A 26,555-nucleotide genomic window follows, 5' to 3' on the forward strand; every position below is an offset into this window, starting at 1 on the left:
GTTTTCAAATGCATAAGCTTTTAAATTTTTTCATATTGTTTTAAAGTTCATGTAGAAATAAAATATGTGTGGAGGTAAAGTGATTTGTAATTTTGTTTTACCAATTATATGGTTTTAAAACCTAGCTACAAAATATTTTTATAGATTCCATGCATTTAAAACATGATTTATAAAGCGTAAAAAACCATCAAACAATGATAAATATTATGCCACAATTTTTTTTGTAATGACAATAGGTGGCATAAAAATAATTGATAGCATTGAGTACCAAAGCATGCAAGAAATGGCAAATACAAGAAAGTAATCGTGCAAAATAGTGCATATGTGAAAGAAGTGGTATGCAGGGTAGAGTGTATGGAACAAGTGTTTAGAGGTGGGAATGTCTAAGGATATGCATAAGTGGGAATGTGTGCAGAAGGGAAAATGTTGTGCAACACAAAGATGTACAGAGTTAAATGTTGTGTGAAAGCAAGGCATATGCGAAGGAAATGTCCATGCAAAAATAAACTATCTACAGGGGTAAAGCATGTGTGGAAGTAAAAGGGTATCATTTGATTGTTTTCATAATATTGTAGAAGCATGAAGAAGTCAAAACATTTTATATACTGGAAGAAGTTAATGCATATTATGACTTCAATGCATGCAACACAAAACAAATTTGGTTTAAATTCACACTAATTATTTAATTGAAACAACTTATTAGATTTGAAATTTTCCACTCATAAGAGATTTTCAATGTTATTTATATATAAACAAAGTCAACAACGATAGTCTTTCTGATCCAGATTTAAACAGGAACACAAAAAATTACAAATATAGCCATAAATACAGAGATGTAACAGAAATAACACTTCATTTCATTAATATCAAATACTGAAATATGCTTACAAACAGAATGGAAATAAGACTAGCTCGGGCGATGGTAGCTTATATTTGAGAAGAGATGTGGCAGCTACATGCCTCTGAACTGAGTTACAATGAGGCTCAAGGGCCTTTTTATTATTGAACAATAAGAGAAAACCATAAACAACCAAAACCTAACCCGAGGAGATGTAACACCAAGAGTTCATAGACCTTATTGGGGTTAGTGGGGCAACCAACTTCTTGGGGTCATAACTTGGTCATAGTATCTTCTTTTGATGGTATGATACCTCATTAGAAATATCTCTCTGAGGACTACAATTGCTGACGCGATTTCAGGACTTGAAAATGACTTCGAAAGTTCAGGACTTGAAAAACTGCCAAAAATAGTAAATTGTGCTACAATTAAGGAAATTGGAAAAAAAAATGGTGAGGATCCAAGTGGAATAGGCGGGTGACTACCAATATCCACTTGGATCAGTCCTCCCTCCTTAGGAAGTAGTGGTCTCCATTGCGTTGAGTTCCTCCATGAGATGAGGAAACTTTTGCTGAACTTGGTCCCTTGTGAGCCATTTGCCTTGGTGCAAGAGTTGGCCGGCTTTGACAACTCGATACAGCTGGATCTTCTGTTGGCAAGTGTTCTTGATATGCGTGTCCATGTTCTAATTAGTTGCATCTTGTTCCATGCAGTTTGGATTTAACTTTATTGGTGTGAGTTGTTATGCAATTTCATATGTGTCCAGTAATGGTGGAAAGTATGGCCGAAGGTGATTCACATTGAACACTGCGTGCAGGCCAAGGAATGGGGGAATGCTGAGCTCAAAAGAATGCTCTCCCATAGCCTTGGTGATGGTGTATGTCCCATACGAAGCAGTCGAATCTTGTGGTGGGGCCCAACGAGGCGATCCTTCTGCAGATGTAGCCAAACTTTGTCGCCCACCTAGAACTTGTGGCACCCAATGTTGATCATGTCGTTGCTTGTACTTAGCATTGGGTTTGTCCAATATGTCATGGACCTATTTTCGGATGTGTTGAATGTACTCAATGAAGCTATTTGCCTTGTCCACTTCGGACTAGACATGAGCCAAATATGCCTAAGTCATTGTAAATGGTATGGCCACATCAATGGGACATAGTGGATGGAATCCCAAGCCCACCTAAAAAAGGTTGTGGCCAATCGAGTTGTGGAGAGCCCGGTTATAACTATGCTGGACATAAGGGAGGCTCTCAACCCATGTGCATGGATGCTTTGAGTTGTACATGCGCATAATGTGTATGATCATCCTATTGACGACCTCTGTCTGGGCATCAGTTTGGGGATGGAAAGTTGTGGACTTAATGAGCTTGGTGTCCAACATCGACTAGAGACTGGACCAAAATGTACTGATGAACCTGTTGTCCTGATCTGAGATGATAGTATGTGGGATCCCAAAGTGTACCCACACTCGTTCAAAGAAGATTTTAGCAGTGGCTTTTGCTGTGATATTCTTCGTACAGGCTGCCATAATAGCTATCTTTGAGAACCTGTCGACGAACACAAAAGCACAGTTGTTGCCATGCTTAGTAGAAGGAAGGCCCAACATGTAATCCATGGAGATGGATTCACAAGATTGACTAGGGGTAGGCAGTGGAGTATAGAGGCCTTGCTTCTTGATGGTCAGTTTGGCAATGGCGCAAGCAATGCAGGATTTGATGTACTTCCCAACATCCAGTCGAAGATTCGACCAATAGAAATACTTCTGCAGTACTGCCACCATTTTCTCAACCTCGAAATTTCTAGCGGCCTGACTGTAGTGCGCTTCCCAAATCATCTTGGCACGCTCGCTTGAAGGAACACAAAGGTGTCCCAGGTGGCATATGTTTAGTCAATTTAGTGTCCTAAATTGCTTTGCATAAATTATCAACCGAGGCTCGTAAGCTAATGAAGTGTAGTGCACTGTATGTGCTAGTTAACCTTTCTTACTTCGTTGTTTTGTATTTTATATTGTTTTGGGGGTTTCTATTCTTTGATTACTAATGATGTACAATTTGAACTATGAGAAACTAAATCTAAATTTCCTAAAGGTGAACCAAGAGCTTAAAACTAGTCAAAATCTAAGTTAAAAGAAGGAAAAATAGAGCATCTGTCATATCTTCTAATCTAATCCTAGTTCATGAATAATTCTTAAAACTAGAAGGTAAAATTGGAAGTCATGTTGGAATAAATACAGAGAATGAAATTAACTAAAGTACTTTTAGTTACTCTAACCTTCAATTTTGAAAGATAACCTCCTTGAGATGGAATTCAAGCAACTTTTGTACTTCATGATCTAGAAAAAAAACTAAATAAAAACATGCAGAAGGTAACTAATTGGTTTAAACCCTTATGTAAAGTGACTGTTCAACCATGTAGTTTAGGATGGATATCGGCTTGAAATGGTGACCAGAAACATTCATCAATATAGTGCATTGACAACCTGAACTAAGAAATAAATAACAAAAACAGTGAGTAAGCTAATCAACAGAGCATCCTCATTACTTTTAATCTTACTCTGTTCAGAAACAAAGTCGTTTTCTTTATGAAATGGATTGGGGAAACAAGACTGCACAATTAAATTCTAACATTATGCTACTGATTAAAACTAAAAGAAATAAAACTACAAGAAATCCTAAGTTATAAACATTGCTAAAAGTAAATGAGGAATTTAAAACTGAACAGAAAGAAGAAAACAAATGAAAAGAAAACTTCCTTCAGCGCAGGGGCCCTCTACAACTGACTAGGTTGAGCTGCTAACTTAATTCAAAATGCTCCTTCAAATGATCATCAGTCAACACACAACTTTGTATTATAAAACATGAACAAAAGTCCAAAATTACAGAGCTGATAAGTTTAAACTAATACATCAAAAACTTCGAACTCCCTCCGGTTCTATTCAACTGGTATTTAAAAGAAAATATTCATAACTGTCTTTTGAGGAAAATTAGCTACAGGTGGTCTACACGTATTACAACCAGTTTGCGTAAATGTTTGATCAGCTACAGGTGACTTGAATTCGAACAAGGTGGTTGCACAGAACCGTTGACATAGGTGGCTGATCTGAGTTAATGCTTCAATAGATCTGTTGGATTTATTAATTAACCACAAAAGGGTAGACAAAGAGTCTTATTGCTTCTGGGTTTCATACGTTTGACTCCACCTTTGATTGTGGTCTTGAGCTAGCTTTTTTATCGATCTAGGCTGGGTGACTAGGATAGGATCCATGTCGAGACGATTCCAGAGATGCCCATGTGGCCGGTTTCTTCATTTGACACCTGTAACCTGTTCAACCATGGAAGTAGCTATGGAACACACAGTTAGCTACAAAATAGGTTGCGTTCCGTAGCTAATTTGCAAAAACTTATTTCAAATAGAAAAAACATAAAAGTATAACATGTCAATCATTTAATGTCCTCCTTGAGACAAAATCTATCATTTATCAGTGATGGGGATTTGTCTTTTATGGAAAACAAGAGAAAGAAGTGGGAAAAGTTGTCAAGGAGAGAGTAATTCTGAGGTCCAACATACCCCCACTGTAAAATCATTGCATGTCCCCATGCAATTTTTCCAAAAATGTGAACTCTTCTTTCCTATTGCATCTGCTCAGATACCTCTGCTAGTACATCTAACTTTCTTCTCTTGCTCCTCTTTGAAGTCACTGCCATCCTGGGTTTCTTCATGAGAAGTTTTTATTTAAGGTTGATGACTGTTTTGTTCAAGTTTCTATTCTTCCTCTTCAACTTCCTATTCTTCTTGTACCATAGACCTAGGTGTAGTATTGTATTATCATGAATGGATTTATCCAATTTTCTTTGTTCCTTCAGGGTTTCATTTTCTTTCTTGATATGCCTGTTCAATATCTCTAACTCATAGATTTCTTGTTTGAGAGAGTCAGTCAGAGGTTCTTGTGGATTGACAGGTTGTTTTGGATTGGCTGAGGATCATGGATCCATTGAGACACTTTTCTTTTCCAGTGATTCTATGTAATCATAAATTTGTTGTTGTACTAGGTCTATGCCTGGGGATGCTCTGCTAGGGCTGCCTTCAAAATACTGTTTAGGATACTTTTGAGAACTATATGTAAATGGAACATTATCAGGAGATGGTTCTGGGGCTTCTTCTTCTAGATTTATGAACTCTGTTCCCTTTGATGATACCTTCTTTACCACACCTCTGAGTCTAGAGCTCCTTCTAAGTTGTATGGGGTTTATGTTCTCCTCCTTTGTACTCTTTTTCTCCTTTCCTATCTTTTCCTTCCTCTTGATTTGTTTCCTAATCTCTGTTAATTTTCCAGAGATTAGTTGTTCATCATCTTGTTGTAATGAAGATTCAGGTTTGTTCTTAGTAATTCCACTAGCTTTCTTTTTTATCTTTCCTTTTTGCTTGATTTGCTCCCTGATCTCTGTCTTAGAGACTGGCTCTTCATCATTTTCTGTGTGGAGGACTCAGCTTTTCTTTGAATGGTCATACTGGTCTTTTTCTTCTTACTCCTTCTCACATTACCCTCTTTAGGTGACTCTGGTGCCTCTTGGAAATAGTTTCTTATCTAGAAGTTTTCCCAAGTATCTCCTATTCTTTTCAGATGAAACTCAACCAATATTTTCACCAACCCATGATAGTATATAGTTGTGTTTATGAATTCTTTTTCTTCTGTACATTTGAAGCCATCCTCCTTAGACTGTTTAGAAGGAAGAAAGGGAGGTTGATGTTTCCATTTTCTAGAAAGTTCATCAATAAACATATATGATAAACATACATGCATCCGAATCTTCCCTCACATGTAATAAATTTTTGTGATATCAAAAGCATGATTCTCCATCTATTTTTAAGTTTTGAAATAGGAATTCCTTTTCTAAATGCAGTGACATCCATACCTAGGTTCCTGAGGATTACCTTCCATGATTTACTATGAAATTCTTTGTTTTTGAACCATCTCTCACAAAGTCTTGGTAGTTCTGTAGCCTCTGCTATGTAATATTTTGTTACCGCAAACTTAATGTCTCCAATCTCTACTTCTCTACCATCGAATGATCTAGCAAAAGATTTTGTGATCTCCTTGTGATATCCATCAATTTTTTCAATGAAATTGAGCCATCCAGCCTTCTGCAGCATCTCCTTGAGTTATGGGTACCCTTCCATAAACTTTGCCCCTACGGGCTCTGCCCTGACAATGAGTCCCATGGTCTCTGTTTCGTAGAATTTTCTAACCTTCAGAATTACTCTCCTGGTCTATGAAATGGACTGACTATGGGTATGGTGAAAAAGAACTATGGGTTTGCATGGAATAAGTAGACGGTGAGGGTTTGGAGAGACGTGAATACATTGGTCACATCGTAGTTTTGACCGTTAACAGATGGAGTTATTACGCCGTAAGGCGTTTCCCTCGGGGAAGAACTCCCTTATATGCCACCGTGTCTTATTTTGGACCATTGATCTGATGTGTTAGACGATTAAAGGAAATTGTGCCGTTGGATCATATCTTGGAATTTTAATCAGCGCTGGTTGAAACATCGACAGCGGTATCATAACTGGCGAGGATTGCATCCGCGGCAGGTAAGGAACCCAAATCGGCAGCGGCGACAGCAGCAGAGAATAAATGTGAGCAGAAATATAAATCTGCAGTTGTTGGAAGACAATATGCAACGGTTCATTTTTGGTTATTATCACGGACAGCCATGGAAGCTCTTTTCTTATTCTTCTTGAACATTCCAACGCTGCGTAACTGTGCGCTTTTCTTCGCTTGCGTCATAGTAATTGTGGTATCTCCCGAACCACGATGGCGGGAGGCAGTAAGTCTACTGCGTGCCTGAAGAGGCTGATGGCTGATCTGAAGAAGCTGGAAGATGACGCCCCTGCAGGTGTTAGCGGATGTCCGCGAGAGGAAAATATTAGGATCTGCGATGCTATTATTTTCGGGTATGTATACTAGGGTTTTTGTAATTTTTTTCCGGTTCTAAAATAATTATTTTTCTCCTTCTAAAATTACGATTTATTTATATGCTCGTATTGCTGTAGATCCTAAAGAAATCTCTTAACGTTAAGAATGGTTTACAAAATCCCTTTTATTTTGTCTTTTAATACTTCCTTTTGAAATGTTTGGAAGCCTTGTCATTTGCAGGTGGGGTTCCAGCGTTTTGCTGTGAGGGAATCCGACCTTTAATTTGCTCCATTTACCTCTTCTTTGGACTTTGTCGACAACTTTTCAATTTATTTTTGCAATTTCATTTTCTCGTCATTGAGTTTTGTGTTCTTTGCAGGTTGGGAAATTCATATCCAATGGATTTAACAATCTTTGCACCTTCTTCTTTGAGAATTCCAGAAACCCTCCACCCGCAGTTTATCTCTTCTATAATTCTTTTACATAGAGTTGTTTATATCTTTATATCTTTGAAGCTATTCATCATTCATGAAGCCCTAGACCTTTTGTTGCAGATTTTATATGCTCGTATTGCTGCAGATCTTAAAGAAATCTCTTAATGTTAAGGAGGGTTTACAAAATCCCTTTTATTTTGTCTTTTAGACTTCCTTTTGATCTTGTTTTCGTGAAGAGGGTAGACTTCAATTTTCCTGCTTCAAAGAGGGCTAGAGATGGCAGTGGTAATGAGTTTGGGTTATTTTTGTAGACTTTTGCACGTCATCTGTTTCTCTTTTATCGATTCAGAGCATTTTTTACGACGGTAGAATTTGTGTTTTCAATGTAATCTCAGTAGTGCCTACAATAAAGGGCATCTGTATAGCTCTTACTGTTATGGTGCGAACATCAATATGAATTTTGGGTATGTTTTCTGGTTGTTTTTCATGGTTATTCGATTGTCAAATTTGGTATCGGTTAAGTTTTCACGAACTGCTCTATTTTTCAGATATTCAAGTTTAATCAGAGGTCTCTGAAGTGAAAATTTCCTGTTAAAAAGGTAAAAATCTTAGATCCCTTCACGTTTCGATCTTTTTGATAGTTTATTTTTTTTGAGTTTGTGGAGAAGTTCGAATACCTGAAACTTTGATTTGAACTTATCTCGGTAAAAAGTACAAGAAAAAAAATCACAGAATTATGCATCTTTGGACTGTGCCATATAATTGGGTTGTGAAAACAAAGATTTAGAAAAAAAAATTTACTTATTAAGTTGTGATTGAAAACTATCTTGTGATTGAATTTGTATGTGTTGGTTTAGAGATATGGAGACGGACCCAATGATGAACTTCCTCTGGAATCAAATGGAGATTACACACGACAATACGGGTACCTTCACTTTGCAAACTCCACAACTCCATCAGATCAGAATTCAAGCAACCTCCTTAATAATGTGTGGTATCAACCTGAGGAAGTTTTTCCAGTAAATGGAACTCCAGAGGTCAGGCAACATGCTTTTTGGGTGCCTGTGGATGAGCACTACTATCAGACTGCAAAGAGCCTTGAGGTATTTACTAGTTCTTTCAGGAAATGTATGTATGTATATATTTCTTTGTAATCAAGCAAGCCTCTATCAGATCTGATCTCATACAAGTATTGTTTAGATTTATCTTAATTTCCAAAAAAAAACACTCTACACTATCTGTGTTTTTATAATAAAATTTGTTGATAGTTCTGATTGTGTTTATTCAGACTCTGGAGTTGGAAGGATGTTTGAACTCAACAACTTGTCTGCCATATACTCCCAAGGTTGTTCTAGTAGAAAGAGGAGCGAGTGCAAACGTGTTTGTGGACAATGCAGCGTACATAAACATCCTCTATACCAAGTTCAATATAAGTCCCATGGACATGGAAAGTGCAGTTGTAGCACTGGTCTGCCTTCAACAAAGACTGCCATTCATACAATAAGATCTCTTTCTGATTTGGCTGGAGGGGAAACTTCTGAACCTAATGAGGTTGCTGTCTTTTCTGGGCTGGCTAGCCAAAACGTTGTAACTGCTGTAATTCAATTTATCAAGTCTCTGTAACAATGATTCGTATTGCACTAACCTAGAAACCTTTCCCTATCCAAAGTTGCTTTGGATTATTGAAAAATTCATTTGAAGGGTAGTACGGAAGTCAATGAGATGGGGAGGCACAAGCATCGCTATTTTGTAAAGTCTCATTGTCGTGAGAGCAACTTAATTATAAATTTAGGTTCCTGGAGTGCCCAGCTGTAGGGTTAATTGTCGACTTTGTTGATAAGTTGGTTTCCTTCTTAATTGAATTTAAGACACAGTTAAAAATATATTTTCGAAGAGTGAAAAGACACTTCTAACTGTTCTCATTAAGAAAGGGAAAATATTTTTTATTAAAAGTAAAAAGTATTCTCCATCATCAATACTAAGTATGCAAAATCACTTAATAATGTCATATGAGTAGAAAAAGTTTCAAGTAAACATTAACACGGTAAGCATAACACTAAACTTGATGCTCTAATCTTGTTAAAATATATGTTATCTACTATTGCTTAATGCTCAAATCTTGTCATTACACTTTTTTTTAATGGAGTGTTATTGAAGCTTTATGTGCTTGGTCCATGGATGATAAACTAGTGTGTGTCTACCTTCAATACTCCCTAATATATTATTGTACAATCATTACTAATCCTGTCATATCTTAACTTATAAATGACATTGTTTGTCTCATCTATATAGCTTTACATTTAATTAACACCACTTCCCTATACTAATATGGAGCACTATAAGTCGTCCCTTATTTTTGTGAAGGAGCTAGCCTATACTTACATTAAAGATTTAGCATAAAGTCAAATTCTTTTGATAGAGAAGCAATAATAAAGTTTGCATGCAAATAGATTATTGATTAGAGATGGATCTATATGTATGGTTTCCCTTAATTATTTGATATTCATTTTAGTGTTTAGTGGCTTTATGAAGCTTTATGCACATTTCATAACGACATTAAATTTTTATAATGATTATTTATCAAATTGAGGTTGATTTTACTAACTTGGTTTTTAAAAATTGAAAAGGGAGGTGACTACGAGCACGATTTCGTTGAAAGGATCAAGCAAGTTTGTATTTGAAGTACTCCTTCAAGTAATGATATTCCACTCGATAAAATCTCTATGTAACTTCCTTTGGATGAATGAGTTAGTATATGCGATACACTTGAATAATATTATTATTTTAATTTTTTTTGGTTTAATTAATGAGTTAAATTTCTTTTGGTTTAATGAATGAGTTAGTATATGCGATACACTTAAATGATATTATTATTTGAATTTTTTTTGGGTTCAAATTCCACTTAGGCTCATTATTATGGTTTGGGTTAAAAAAAGTTTAGGAAACATTTTGAATTGAAAACTTTCATTATTATATAATTTTTTAATTATTTTGGGTATTTTTTAGGTGGAAAACTAGAAGCATTGGATTGTAGGGTTCATTATGAGGGTATGTCTTACTTTAGTGACTTAAGGTCCAAAAACTCTAAATCCAATTTGAGGCTCGAAATGGTCATTTTCGGGGTAAAAAATCCAAGAAAAAAGTTCCCAACATATTAATGTTCTTCTACTCATCAAGAGTACCTTTTCCAGCAATGCAAAAATCACCTCAATTGGAGTTTATATATGGAAGTTTTGCCTCATGTAAGTTAATTTATCTTATTGACCACCATGATACTATATTGATGCCATGCCAATTCACATTATTCACACATGTGGATCTAGTTAGATATGAACTTTCTTTTGGAGTACATACACATTACCTGCTTTATAAATTATCTGGGTTACAAATTACAAATTATCTGGAACCTCCACTTTTGTCTTGGCTTTACAAATACTCGGAATTACAAATTTCTGGATTACAAATTACAAATTATCTGGATTACAAACCTCCACTTTTGTCTGGATTTATAAATACTCTGAATTACAAATAACATATACTTATTTTTATGGCCGTAAACATTTATCAACCATTTAATTTCACTTCACTGATTATAACTCTGCTAAATTAGCTAAACTATGAATAATGGTAAATTAGTTGCAAGTATGAATAATGGTTTAAGTATGACTAATGGTTCCTAAATTTTAACTCAGGAATAATTATGTGTAACATGAATCATAGGCCAGAGGTACGAAATGGAGAAAATGATGATTGCTGATATTCTTTTTTGGGCGATGGATACACCACCACCAGCAAATCTTATCTTCATCCTTGGGAGTGTGGATTTCTGTTACATTTTTCAGAAGCTCTGGCAGAGATCGTATAACATTTTCTTGGTCTACCCAGCCCACCCCTGCGGTACTAATTCTTCTCCGACGTCGCAGGTTCGAGACGGAGGCGGTCCAAAGGTAATGCACTACGAGGCCGTGTAAGAGATTGATGAAGAGTGCGGGGTGCCAATCCCCAATCCAGAGGTAGGGTTTCTCCAGAGGTGTTTTCCAGGCGGGCGTCAGGACTTGCAGCACATCGTGCCTTGCTGCGCGGTCAAGGGCATCGTAGTGGGATTCGAAATGGAGACATAGTGCTTCCACTTGAACCTCCACGCGAGATCACGTCATCGGATTGCAGCTGCATCTTGGATATCACTGTAGAAGCTTTTACATGGTTTGTTTGTGTTAGCTATTTCGTTAAAGCTAAATCTCAAGAAACTACCAGCCATTGTTGCCATTACCTGGTGGACCATCGAATTTGTTTTAGGATCACTATTAGCCCTTTCCTCTATAGCAAAAGTTTTCTCAACTGAAACATTCTCAGCTAAAACAATCCTAGATATTACTACATGGGTAAACTGTTTTCTTCTACTTTGTTGTGCTATCAAAGCTGTTAGATGCCATACCTTCATCAGCACTAAGGATTTATCAGATCCCCTATTAAAGGAAACTGCAGAAGAAGAGATTCAAGTTACTCCATTGAGTAAAGCATGGTTTTTGAGCCGTCTAACTTAGACTTTGTTTTATGATTGTGATATTGTCGGTGGCAACTAGATTAAAGTTCCTCATTGGTCATATCAAAGATCTCTTAGGAATATGTTTTATTGCCAAATAGAAGTAGATATTCTATACTTCTAATTAATTAGTCATTCACCAGTGGAGAGAACTCAAGGATGTATCTTCTTACAATCCTTAGTTTTGGTATTGAATTCACTATTGAAAGGCCATTTTCTAGAGGGCAATCATGATTCTGACTGCAAACTTAGTTACATTGCAAGGACCAAAGGATGACGCATTTGTTATTTGTTTGTCTCAACTTGCTTAATTTTGAGAAGCTTGACAACATGTTATAGAAAGCATCAAGAGCATTTGCAGGCCCGCTAAAGTTTAACAGACCTTAGTAATTGCATATATGTTAATGCTGCATTGAGATATTAGGGCTGGGAAATTCAAGATGGAGCTCACATATCTGGTACATTCTACCCAACATCCCCTTCCCGTAGAATCTAGATCAATCAATATATCAAATGATGATACGTTTTTCCTATAGTGACTATAACTGCCTCTTTTCTGTCAATGGATTCTGCAATAAACTGGGACATTGCCTTGAAAGATTTGAATGCAGATGCAAAAAAGCAGCTTACAATGAACAATGACAGTGGGAGAAACATATCACCAATGATATTTGATCAAACCAAGAATGAAAATATGGCTAAGTTGTGAGCAGAGGCAGATGTGTGGACAACCAGGGTCCAGTAAGATGAAATTAGTGAAGGTTGAAAAAAAGTGTAATATGCAAAGTCAGAGAGGTAATATCACAAATTTATAATTGTAGACATGGTTGACAGAGCCAAGGGGGTCGTTTTTTCTGGGTGTTTTGGTCACCAAAATGCAGTGTAAAAAGAGGACAAATTCACTAGGATTGGACCCATGATTTTGCTAAGAATTTACCAACCAAGTCACAACAAAAGGGACCACATTTTTAGGCAGTAAGGCACCCATCAAATCGTTGTATTGAAGGGCCACGAAATGCCAATGACAGAGGCACGATTTCGTTGGGGAAGCAACAACCAAAACACAGTAAATTTTAGCACGAATTAGCCATGGAAATTGGTATGATTTCGCTTGGTAAAAGGTTCATCAAATCTACTTTTTGAGGGGCCATTAAATGGCAGTCGTTTCTGCAATGATTTCTAGAGAAAACTGGAAGAGACACAAGTAAAAACTAATTTCGAAAATAGCCAAGAAAATGGATAATCTAAGAAGATCATAAATGTGCCAGAAATATGAAATTTTGTTCAAGTCAATTTGGCGTATGGTTTATTTGGGTTTCAAGTCTACTAGGTGTATATTGTGCATTGCTGAAGCTCACCGCCAGGGAACCACCCCCACGCAATTCCACTTTTGGTTTTTGTCATTCCACTTTTCAAATCTCAGCTAGCACACCGAGAGAGCCAACAAGCAAATATCCAGGTGTTGAAAAATCCAAGCATGTCACCAAGAATCAAACATTAAGTGCGAACCAAGAAAGAAGTGCGCCCACGAAGAGAACTCATGAATATCAAATGCACAACGCATCCAATAAAGAGATGAACACATTCCCATATATACATTTTAAGAAATATTTTAGTGTTGGAACTTGGCAGGTTCATGCTTCTTCGTGAGACCAATATAAATGTATTGTTTCAACGTCGTTGGTGGCAAATTTATGCAACATATTTGATCATTTAAGTTTAACAGATTTGCCTTTTCTTTTCCTACAGAATTTGCTCTTTATACTTGCTGGAGTTATTGGGATATTCTTTAGGAACTAGCAGGCATGCAAATTTATATTTTTAAATCTCTAATTCTCCTCATCATTTGAAAATTGTTCATTTGCATCTATGCTCAGAGAAGGCAACTTAGCTTCAGAACGTTTGTAAAACAGAAAATGAAAATTTTAGCAAATATGGAGGTAATAATAAACGCCTTGTGGTGTATGAACAATGTTTTCTTGGGTTTCTTTTGAGCAATATCATTAGAGAGCCGTATATTGGTGAGGGACCTTTAACCCAACGCATCAGTGGCTTCATACAGGTGTGATTGGGGGTGCTCATCTTTGTAGGCAGAAGAAAAGAATGTCATTGATACATTTGTGATTATTGCTTTCAACAGAGCTCTCTAGAGTGTTATTGATCCCAGGTCTGGCATTTACAAAATGTGACTCAGCTCTTAAAAATGAGGTAACATTCTTTGCATTTTTAGAGAAGAAAGAAAAATTAAACACTTGTTTCTGCAATGGCAGAGTATGGATATGTTGTTTGCATGATATCAAGGGAAATATCTTATTCAGCTGATGTATTCCTTACCTTCCCGTGCTATTTGTAATCATGTTGTTAAGATACTTAATAGTTTTCTTATGCACAACACTCGTGTGAAATTTGCTAATAGTGATTTCTGGTCAAGTTTCCTAGCAGACCTATTTGTACCCTGAATGGCGGTGACTATTTTATCATAGAAATTTATGCTTGAAAATTGCTGATCTTACATTCATAATAAGTCCTCATGCTAATTGGAAATTAGTCTTGAATCCCTACAAATTACACAATTTAATTTATGTCATAATGGAACCATTTTTACACCCAATTTGATGATTTAATGCACTTGTTCGAGATATTCAACTATGTTTCTTCAGATTGAATGTGGTTGTGGGAAGTCATGAAGTTGTTGTTGATGATGGTCAGTGTAATAATTCTATTATATTTGGCAACAATGTTGAAGATCCAGTAGTTGCTCTTAATGTACAAGGCTGGAACAACTCTTGGTTTCGTTTTTGGGAGCTATCATCTTTTCTTCTCCCCATAAAGATATAAGCTATGGAAGATGAGTGGATGGATATAATGACTTTGAATGTGTAGTAATCCTCTCGCTGGTATTTATTGTGAGAATGTCATGTGCTTGAAAAGGTTTCCAAATCAAAAGACAACACAAGTTGGATGTACACATTCTTAAGGAGAAGGCCATAATCAAGGGTTCGTCTTCCTCATTATCTGTACTAAAGATCCTCTGCATACATGCCAATAAAGAATTTGTTGCTATTTTGTTGAACACATATATAGCCTTTCCTTTGGTAGCAATTAGTGTTGGAACTTGGCAGGTTCATGCTTATTCGCGAGACCAATATAAATGTACTATTTCAACGTCGTTGGTAGCAGATTTATGCAACATATTTGATCATTTAAGTTTAACATATTTTCCTTTTCTTTTCCTACAAAGAATTTTCTCTTTATATGTGCTGGAGTTATTGGGATATTCTTTAGGAACAAGGGGGCATGAAAATTTATATTTTTAAATCCCTAATTCTCCTCATCATTTGCAAATTGTTCATCTGCATCTATGCTTAGAGAAGACAACTTAGCTTCAGAACGTTTGTAAGATAGAAAATGCAAATTTTAGCAAATATGGGGGTAACAATAAACGCCTTGTCGTGTCAGAACAATGTTTTCTTGGGTTTCTTTTGAGCAATAGCATTAGAGAGCTGTATATTGGTGAGGGACCTTTAACCCAACACATTAGTGGCTTCATACAGGTGTGATTGGGGGTTCTTATTTTTGTAGGCAGAAGAAAGGAATGTCATTGATACATTTGTGATCACTGCTTTCAACAGAGTTCTCTGGAGTGCTATCGATCCCAGGTCTAGCATTTACAAAATGTGACTCAGATCTTAAAAATGAGGTAACATTCTTTGCATTTTTAGAAAAGAAAGAAAAATTGAACACTTGTTTTTGCAATGGCAGAGTATGGATATGTTGTTTGCATGATATCAAGGGAAATATCTTATTCAGCTGATGTATTCCTTACCTTCCCGTGCTATTTGTAATCATGTTGTTAAGATACTTAATAGTTTTCTTATGCACAACACTCGTGTGAAATTTGCTAATAGTGATTTTTGGTCAAGTTTCCTAGGAGACCTATTTGTACCCTGAATGGCGGTGACTATTTTATCATAGAAATTTATGCTTGAAAATTGTTGATCTTACATTCATAATAAGGCCTCATGCTAATTGGAAATTAGTCTTGAATCCCTACAAATTACACAATTTAATTTATGTCATAATGGAACCATTTTTACACCCAGTTTGACGATTTAATGCAATTGTTCGAGATATTCAACTTTGTTTCTTCAGATTGAATGCGGTTGTGGGAAGTCATGAAGTTGTTATCGATGATGGTCAGTGTAATAATTCTGTTGTATTGGGCAACAATGTTGAAGATCTAGTAGCTGCTCTTAATGTACAAGGTTGGAACAACTCTTGATTTCGTTTTTGGGAGGTATCATCTTTTCTTTTCCCCATAAAGACATAAGGTATGGAGGATGAGTGGATGGCTATAATGACTTTGAATGTGTAGTAATCCTCTAGATGGTATTTATTGTGAGAATGTCATGCACTTGAAAAGGTTTCCAAATCAAAAGACAACGTAGCTTAGACATACACATTCTTAAGGAGAAGGCCATAATGAAGGGTTCGTCTTCCTCATTATCTGTACTAAAGATCCTGTGCATACATGCCAAAGAAGAATTTGTTGCTATTTTGTTGAACACATATCTAGTCTGTCCTTTGGTAGCAATTCTGCATGCACCATTGAAAGAAGCTTCTGGATGTAGGGAATTGGTGATGCAACATATATTCATTATGTAAGTAATAAGGAGCAGAACATAGAGTTTCCCCAAAGAAGTTGAGGAAGATGAAGCCCTAGAAGAAATGCTTATCAAGGCATTCATGGATTGGAGAAGCAGGTCAAAGATGGAAGCTTCTATCTACTTAGGGTGTTTAAACTCCCATGAATGATTTATTGGATTGGGGATGTTGTAACATTTTCTTGGAAAAATAATACAGTTAAACTTTTTTGAGCTTTTCCAGAAATCCACCAGCTTTATTGGGTGTTCTTATTCTCATAACAATTGGTATATGGCCCAAAGATTTTTTCACTGTATTCTTTGCATCATAGTCGAGTTGTATTCAAGATATTATAGGGTTGTATTACTCAATGATTATCAATGGGATACCTTAGTGTGAGTACTATGACATGGGAATTATCACCTTTTGCTGCATCTATCACACAATGTTTTTAATTGCATCAACAAAAGTCATTGAAGTGTAGTCATAAGAATGCCAGGGCTCTGTAATGAATGTGAGGCATATATGTTCATATCAATGAGATGGAATAGTGAATGGATGGGCAAGCAATTTTCTATTTGGAATTCATTTTATGATTGTGATATTGTCGGTGGAAACTAGATTAAACTTCCTCATTGGTCATATCAAAGATCCCTTAGGAATATGTTTTATTGCCAAATAGAAGTAGATATTCTATACTTCTAATTAATTAGTCATTCACCAGTGGAGAGCACTCAAGGATGTATCTTCTTACAATCCTTAGTTTTGGTGTTGAATTCACTGGTCGAAAGGACATTTTCCAAAGGCCAATCATGATTCCGACTACAAGCTTATGTACATTGCAAGGTTCAAAGGATGACGCATTTGTTATTTGTTTGTCTCAACTTGCTTAATTTTGAGAAGCTTGACAATATGTTATAGAAAGGATCAAGAGCATTTGCAGACCCATGGACCTTAGTAATTGTATATATGTTAATGCTGCATTGAGATACCGGGGCTGTGAAATTCAAGCTAGAGCTCACATATATGGTACATTCTACCCAGCTTCCCCTTCCTATAGAATCTAGATAAATCAATATATCAAATGATGATACGCTTTTCCTATAGTGACTGCAAGTGTCTCTTTTCTGTCAATGGATTCTACAATAAACTAGGACATTACCTTGAAATATTTGAATGCAGATGCAATAAATCTGCTTACAATGAACAATGATAGTGGGAGAAACATATCACCAGTGATATTTGATCAAACCAATAATGAAAATATTGCTAAGTTGTGGGCAGAGGCAGATGTGTGGACAACCAGGGCCCAGTAAGATGAAATTAGTGAAGGTTGAAAAAAATGTAATATGCAATGTTAGAGAGGTAATATCACAAGTTTACAATTGCAGACACGGTTGACAGAGCCAAGAGGTTCGTTTTTGCTGGGTGTTTTGGTGACCAAAATGCAGTATAAAAAGAGGACGAATTCACTAGGATTAGATCCATGATTTTGCTGAGAATTTACCAACCAAGTCGCGACAAAAGGGAGCACATTTTTACTTGGCAAGGCACCCATCAAATCACTATATTGAAGGGCCATGAAATGCCGCTGACAAAGGCACAATTTCGTTGGGGAAGCAGCAACCAAAACACAATAAATTTTAGCACAAATTAGCCTTGGAAATTGGTATGATTTCGCTTCGTAAAAAGTTCATCGAATCTACTATTTGAGGGGCCATTAAATGGTAGTGGTTTGTGCAATGGTTTGCAGAGAAAACTGGAAGAGACAAGTAAAAACTAAGTTCGAAAATAGCCAAGAAAATGGCTAACCTAAGAGGATCATAAGTGTGCCAGAAATATGAAATTTTGTTCAAGTCAATTTGGCGTATGGTTTATTTGGGTTTTAAGTCAACTAGGTGCATATTTGAATTGGTGAAGCTCACCACTAGGGAACCACCCCCTTGCAATTCCACTTTTGGTTTTTGTCATTCCACTTTTCAAATCTTAGCAGCAGACTGAGAGTGCCAACAAGCAAATATCCATGTGTTGAAAAACCAAGCATGTCACCAAGAATCAAACACAAGTGTGTGCCAAGAAAGAGTAAGTGCGCCCAGGAAGAGAACTTATGAATATCAAATGCACAATGCATCCAATGAAGAGATGAACACATTTCCATATATATGTTTTAAAAAATATTTTAGCGTTGGAACTTGGCATGTTCATGCTTCTTCATGAGACTAATGTAAATGTACTGTTTCAACGTCGTTGGTGGCAGATTTATGCAACATGTTTGATCATTTAAGTTTAACAGATTTGCCTTTTCTTTTCCTAGAAAGAATTCGCTCTTTATATGTGCTAGAGTTATTGGGATATTCTTTAGGAACTAGCAGGCATGTAAATTTATATTTTTAAATCCCTAATTCTCCTCATCATTGTTCGTCTGCGTCTATGCAAGAAGACAACTTAGCTTTAGAATGTTTGTAAGACAGAAAATGCAAATTTTAGCAAATATGGAGCTAATAATAAACGCCCTATGGTGTCAGAACATTGTTTTCTTGTTTTCCTTTGAGAAATATCATTAGAGAGCCGTATATTCTTCAAATTGGTGAGGGACCTTCAGCCCAACGCATCAGTGGCTTCATGGGATTAAATGTTCCTCTTCCAATGGTGGCAGATTTATTCAACATATTTGATTATTAAAGTTTAATAGATTTGCCTTGCCATCACATTCATCTCCTCCAAATTCAACTGAATTTCTTAATGTTGTCTCATTTTCTTCCTGTAATCCTTCGGGAAAGCTTCCTATTTCCACCACAATCTAAGTGAAGATGGAACGGTAGCATTAAGAATTTTTGAAATGAGTTTGCCCTTATTTTCTTATCGCTCTGGAGAATAATTGGGGTTTATTAACATATTCCTAATTATTCACTGCATGTCTGTACATAAATAAAGTTCGTTTGGAAGGGCATCAGTCTGAATACAAAGAGAAGTTTGCCCTTATTTATTAACTATTCGGTTAGGTTGGATAAAGAACCATCTAGAAGATGGAAGTAGAATATTGAAGAAACTAGTTCTGTTTGTAGATTTTGAGAAATCCTCTAAAGACCCAAGATTCGGCATTGACTAGAGAGACAATTTATTTGATATGGTTTATAAACAAATATATGCTTCTTCTAGCATGGAAAGAGCAGGTGGAGGAGCCATGTTTTGGCAGCTAATGGCAGAAGGAACGTATAAAGATGGTATGATATTGTCTTGTCTCAGAGTCCTTCCACAACATCTAACACCAATATGATGCATGTTCACTCAGGAGGATGCACAAAGACTTTATTTGTACAAATTAGTCCCCATGAAAATGACATGGGAAAAACTTTGTGCTCACTGAAATTTTCCAATAGAGTTCAAGGATTAGAGCTTGGTCCTACTCGGAGGTAGCAAGATGTAAGTTTTCACTGTATATATTCTTCTGCTAGCATGGGAAGAGTAGGTGGAGGAGCCATGTTTTGGCAGCTGATGGTAGAAGGAATGAGCTCATATAGAGATGGTATGATATTGTCTTGTCTCAGAGTCTTTGCACAACATCTAACACCAATTTGATGCATGTTCACTCAGGAGGATGCACAAAGACTTTATTTGTACAAATTAGTCCCCATGAAAATGACATGGGAGAAACTCTGTGCTCACTGAAATTTTCCAATAGAGTTCAAGGATTAGAGCTTGGTCCTACTCTAAGGTAGCAAGATGTAAGTTTTTACTATAGCATGGTCCTTGCCTTTTCTAGATATTTTTTCTGCCTTTCAAAAATTGTCAGAGAAACATTAATTAATGTTATATGCTATTGCCTTACGGCGTTTCCATTGCAACATTTGGTGCAATTGCTAGTTAGAAACCATTTAAGTACAGAGTATGGAGAACGTAGCAAAGGTGTGGTATGATGAAATCATTACAGACCGTTTGGTATCGAATGTGGAAGATGTGGCGGAGATGTGGTATCATGAAGTGGCAATCAAATCAAATGATGACTTGTTAAGGAGACATATGATCATTCATATTATACATGACTTATGTTTGTTACTTGCCGTTTGAAATAAATTTTGCATTTTACCTTTAGAACTTAACCTTTTGCTTGATAATTATTTTGGTGTTGATCCGTAGGTACTTTGAGCATGGTTGATCTCCAAAACTTGATTCTTCAATTTCCTTGCATTCATGATTTATTTGTGAGCTGTACAATTGTGCCAGAGCTAATAAGTAAGTTGTAGCTGCAGAATCAGATTAGCTGCGGAATGGAATCAACTGTAGAATGTGAAAAGAAGGAAAAGTGAAATATGGCTTATGGAATATGAATGTAAAAATAAAATGGAAATGAGTTATGATAATGAGATGGAATGAGATGTAAGATAAAATGAAAAATAGGGTGAAATGGGGTAAAACTGTAAAAATATAAAATGTAAATGAAATATGACAGTGAGATGAAGTGGAACTTGTAAAAAAATAAAGACATAATGAGATGGAATGAGATGATGAATTTGTAGACTCTAAACTATAAATGAATGTAGCTTTTTGTCACTACTTATTACATAAAGGAAATGGAAAATATAGGATGTCAGAAATCTCTGATTTTCACCCTGTATTTTCTGTATAAGTATGCCAATCAATGATTGGTTTTCAACCTCATACAATTTATTATTATTTTTTATTTTTATCAGTCATTTCTTAGGAAAAATAAAGACTAAGTTAGTGGAGAAGAAGAATTTTTCTTCACTAGCTTCATTTCAGAGTTATTCTGGAAAATTTTAATGAACTCCTCTCTTGAAATTGGTTTTTGATATATCTTCAACCGATGACCATTCACAAGAAGAGGTGTTTTACTTCCATCTATCGTCCTTATCTTAACTGCTTCGTTATTAAAGACTTCTTCAATCTCATATGGCCCAAGCCAATGAGTTTGAAACTTCCCTTGAAAATATTTGAACTTTGAATCGAACAACAATGCCCAATCTCTTGCTTGAAACTTCTTTTCCTTAATATATTTATGATGCCATTTAGCCCTTTGTTGTTGGACTATACTGGTTCTGTGGACTGCATCTTGCCTAATTTCATCAAGTTCATTGAGTTGCTCCAATCTATGTTTCTGTGCCTCTGATAAATCAAGTCCCAATTGGACTGCCATCTTGAAGGTTTTGATTTGAAACACTATAGGGAACATGGCTTGTTTCCCATAAACAATTTCATAGGGTGTATGTCCTGTTGTGTTCATCCATGTAGTTCTATAGGCCCATAAGGCTTCAGGAAGGCTTTTTGCCCAATCTCTTCTATGTAGATGCATAGTCTTAGTGAGAATTCCTTCAATCACCTTATTTGTAGATTCAACTTGACCATTTGCTTGTGGATGATAGGGAGTAGATTTCCTATGTTTGATCTTGTAATCTTCCACAAGACCCTTCACCATTTTAGATGTAAATTGAGATCCCTGATCTGTCACAATTTCTCTTGGAACACCAAAATGAGTGAAGATGTCCTCAAAAAGAAAATTAACTACAGATTTTTCATTAGCAAAAGGTAATGCTTTGGCCTCTACCCATTTAGTGACATAATCAATGCATACCAATATATACTTCTTTTGCTTAGATGAAGGATTAATTGGCCCAACAAAATCTAAGGCCCATTTTTCAAAAGGTTCAATGAGTACTTGAATTTGTAGTGGCATTTCATTTGAAGGAGTAGGTTTCCCTACCCTTTGGCAGCTGTCACACCTCCTGACATATTCTTTGGCATCTTTGAAGATGGATGGCCAATAATATCCTAAAGAAAGGATTTTATAGGTTGTCCTCTTGTCAGTAAAGTGTCCACCACATGGCTCATCATGACATGCCTTAAGAATCTCAGGCATTTCATCTTCCCTAACACATTTTCTGATCATAAGATATGGGCCTATTTTATACAATTCATTATTGATCCATGAATATCTTGCTCTTATCTGAATGATTTTTCTTTTTTCTCTAGGAAACAAATGTGAAGACAATTTCCCTATGACTAAGTAATTAGCAATATTTGCAAACCAAGGAGTTTGAGTAGTCACTGCAAAAAGATATTCATCAGGAAACTTATCTTCAATTGGAGTGTCATCTTTGATATTTTGAATTCTGGATATGAAATCAGCAATTGTGTTATGTTTACCAGGTCTATCTAGCACAGTAATATTGAATTCTTGCAAGAGTAAAAGCCATCTTGTAACTCTGCCATTAGTAATAGGTTTATTCATTAAGTATCTAATTGCAGAGTGATCTATATGAACAAAGGTTTCATAGCCTGTTATATAATGTTTGAACTTGTTGATTACATGAACAACAACTAAAATTTCCTTTTCAGTCACAGTATAATTCAACTCAGTGGGAGTCAAATTCTCACTTGTATAGTAGATGGCATAGGGAATCAAGTCTTTTTGCCATAATACAGCTCCTAGAGCTGTATCTGAAGCATTTGTTGAAATGTGAAAAGGTAGTTTCCAATTTGGACCTCTCAAGATGGGTGCCTCAGAAATTTTTGTTTTTAAGGTCTCAAATGCTAACTAGCAGTCAGGATTCCAATTGAATTCACAATCCTTAGTGAGTAATTTGAAGAGTGGGAATGCTATTTTATTGAAATTTTCTATAAATCGTCTATAGTATCCTGTAAATCCTAGAAAACTTCGAACATCCTTTTGGCAATTTGGAATTGATAATTTAGAGATGACTTCAACTTTAGATTTATCAACTTTAATCCCATCTCTTGAAATGTGATGCCCTAAAACAATACCTTCTGTAAACATCATAAAACATTTTTCATGGCTTAGTGAAAGGTTTGCTTCCTTACATCTTTTAAGAACTTTTTCCAAATTTTCCAAAGCTTCTTCAAATGTATTCCCATAGACTGTAAAGTCATCCATATATACCTTTACACAATCATGTATTAGATCAGAAAAAGTTCCTAGTACTGCTCTTTGGAATCTTGCAGGTGCATTACATAACCCAAAAGGAAGTACTCGGTAGGCTTAAGTTCCCCATGGACAAGTAAATGTTCTTTTATCTTGATCTTTAGGTGCCACCTGAATCTGATTATAACCACTAAAACCATCCAAGAATGAGAAATGCTTCTTACCTGCTAATGTATCTAACACTTGATCTATAAAGGGTAAAGGAAAATGATCTTTAAGGGTAGCTTTATTCAATTCTCGGTAATCAATGCACACCCTCCATTTACCATTATTTTTAGGCACAATCACTAAAGGGGAAACCCATTGGCTGTCTGAAATTGGGTAAATGAAGTTTACATTCAACAGTTTTTGCAGCTCTTCTTTCACAATTTCCCTAAGATTTGGATTCATCCTTCTCTGAGGTTGTCTGATAGGTCTACAATTTTCCTCAATGTAGATGTGATGTATACAAGTCTTAGGACTAATTCCTTTCATGTCAATATATTCCCATGCATATGCAACATAATGTTGTTGTAATGTCTTGATTAGCTTTTCCCGTTGTAATTTTTCCAAGTTATTGTTTATGTTCAATGTTCTCCCTGGAAAGATTTCAATTGTAGAGCTACCAAATTCTTCCATAGAATAAAGAGACATCTGCCTAGATGACAAATATTCAATATTGGATTTTTCTTGAAATTGATCATGTTCATATTATGGAAATGATTCAAAAATTTCCATTGTATTTAAGATTTGACTATCTTCACTAATATATGAAATAGTAAAGAGAGGGTGAATGTCATTTTCATCATCAATCCATTATTTGTCATCTATTTCTGTGATTGTTCGTGCTAGAGGATATAGAGTGAATTTCTTTGTTGAATTCCCATCAGAAATATACATATCACCAGATCTATAGCTAACGAAAGCATCAACTATGGCTAGCCAAGGTCTTCCTAATATGAGTGGATGTCCTCCTAGATTGTTCTTAGGGGTCAAGATCATAAAATCAACAGGATATTCCCAAGAATCTAAGGATACTGAAATATCTTCTAACACTCCATCTGGTTTGATTACAGATTTGTCCACTAATTGCAGTAATGTAGGTGTGTAAAGAAGATTAGGAAGCTTGAGCTGTTCCATGGTTTGTTTGCTCATGATGTTTATTGTTGCCCCTAAATCAATCAATGTATTTGGAATTTCAACTCCATTGATATGTGTTTTCACAACTGGACTTCCTAGATCTACATATTTTTGTATGGCAATTTTTCCCATCATTATATATGCTATTTTTCCTACCAGGTGAATTCTTTTTGTTTCTTTTGCTTTTCTTCCTGGTTTCTTTATGCTCAACTCCTTTATTGTTTTAGCTAGAATTGGAATCTCCTTAATGGCTTGTAACAAAGGAATTTTGATACAGACATTTTTTAATTCATATAGAAAATCATAATTAGGCAACGTGATCTGCTTTTGTACTCCTCCATCGACTTGTAATCTTTCAGGAAAAGGAGGTGCAGAAGTAGATACTGGCTGCTCAATGATAGGAGTTGAGTTCACTGGTTCTTTCTGTTTTTCATTTTCAGTATTTTGGTTTTGGAGAGATGTTCCCTCAGAACTTTTATTGGGTTGTAGAGAATCTTCCTCATAATTGTCTTGTTCCTGAATAGCTACAAAAGGCCTTTCCTTTTATAATACCCTACCAGATCTTAGTTGAACATCATTGAGATCTAGAGGAGTGATCATATAAGTTGGAAATTGTTGTCCTTCCACCATGTAAGTATTATGAGGATTTTTATTGTTGGGGTTTGGTAATGGTTGGGCAGGTCGCTGATTTGGTCTCTACTGAAATGGCAGTAAGAGTTGAGGATTTTGGTTTTGTTGTGGAAATGATAATGAAAGTTGAGGGTTTTAATTTTGAAGTTGTGGCTGCTGATTTTGTTGTGGAATGTGTGAGGGAGGATAATTCTGATATGATGGAGGATATTGATAATATTGAGAAAATCTCCCATAAGGATTTTGTACTCCTTGTGCCCAAGGTTGAGATTGAGATTGAGGTTGAGGCCAAGGTTGCTGCCAATAATTCCAGTTTGGTGGGGGTTGAAGATACATTTGATTGTTAAATCCCTGATTTTGTGGCCCCTGCCAAGGTTTTCTAGAGATAAAGAAAAGAGGTTCTGCTGAATTTACATTTCTTCTTGAAAAATAACCTTAAGACCTGGAATCGAAGGACAACCTTTGGTCTCATGATTCTCTGAGCAAATCATACAAGTCTCTATAATTTTTGCATGCAAAGGGCATTCTCTTAGAGCATGTTTTTTTCTGCAGTTTGGACAAAAAATAGCTAAAGCATTAGCCTCAGTTTTCTACTTGTTTTGCAACTTAAGGGTGTCGATTTGCTCACTAAGACTCCCTAGAATATCTGTTTTGAATTCATCAAGCATATTACCAAATTATGCCCTACTCACTGATCCAATTGCAGATTTATTTACTCTAACAAGAGAAGGATCTATTGGACCTTTCTCGGTTTTGGATTTCCCTCTTGAGAGATGAACACATAATTCTCTTATAACATTTAATGGGAGTTGAGAGGTATATCCCTTCCCAATCATGTTAAGGATATCTATCCACTCATCTCTAATGGCTTCTAATAAAAGAGCTTTTAAGATATCTTCATCTAAATTGTCCATATTTGCTCTTTTCAAATTATAGTTGAGTCTCTCAATCAAATCCTCTAAATTTTCATCCTTTCTTTGCATCATTTTGAACACTTCATATTTGTGATTGGTAGGCATGCAATAATCCAAATACCTATCCAAAAACACTTTTTTCATGTCATTCCATGTTCTAATGCACTGAGTGACTAACCCCATGAACCACTTCAAAGCAACTCCTTTCAATGTTGAAGGGAACGACTTAAGTTTTTGACAGTCTTCTAGATAATCATAGGTTCTGCACAAGACTTCAAACTCAGATAAAAATGTTTCAGGATCCTCACTTTTTAACCCATGGAAATTTGGGAGGACAGAAGGTGAGATATTTTTCATTGTGGCATTTGTTTCTTCATCCACTATAGGGAATCCAAAAGAATTATCTATTTCCCTATTTCCTTTGCCTCCTCCATTATTTCCTTTACCTCTTCCTCTACCCCCTCCTCCAAACAGTGTGAATTCTCCATCCTCTCCTTCTTCTGCCATTATAGTTTCTTCAGAGTCAGTATAAGGTTCAACCTGCAAGGTTACTTTGCC

At 36.0% G+C, this 26,555-nt stretch overlaps 1 pseudogene; it reads left to right on the forward strand.

The window, feature by feature from the left end:
- The first annotated feature begins 6,653 nt into the window (after positions 1-6,653).
- Positions 6,654-8,986, forward strand: LOC149229682 (bark storage protein B-like; annotated as a pseudogene).
- Positions 8,987-26,555: the final 17,569 nt, after the last annotated feature.

This window comes from Pinus tabuliformis, chromosome J, assembly GCF_031772625.1.
Source record: "Pinus tabuliformis cultivar Carrire ecotype Pingquan chromosome J, CPIR1, whole genome shotgun sequence".
In the NCBI taxonomy this organism is placed as follows: domain Eukaryota; kingdom Viridiplantae; phylum Streptophyta; class Pinopsida; order Pinales; family Pinaceae; genus Pinus; species Pinus tabuliformis.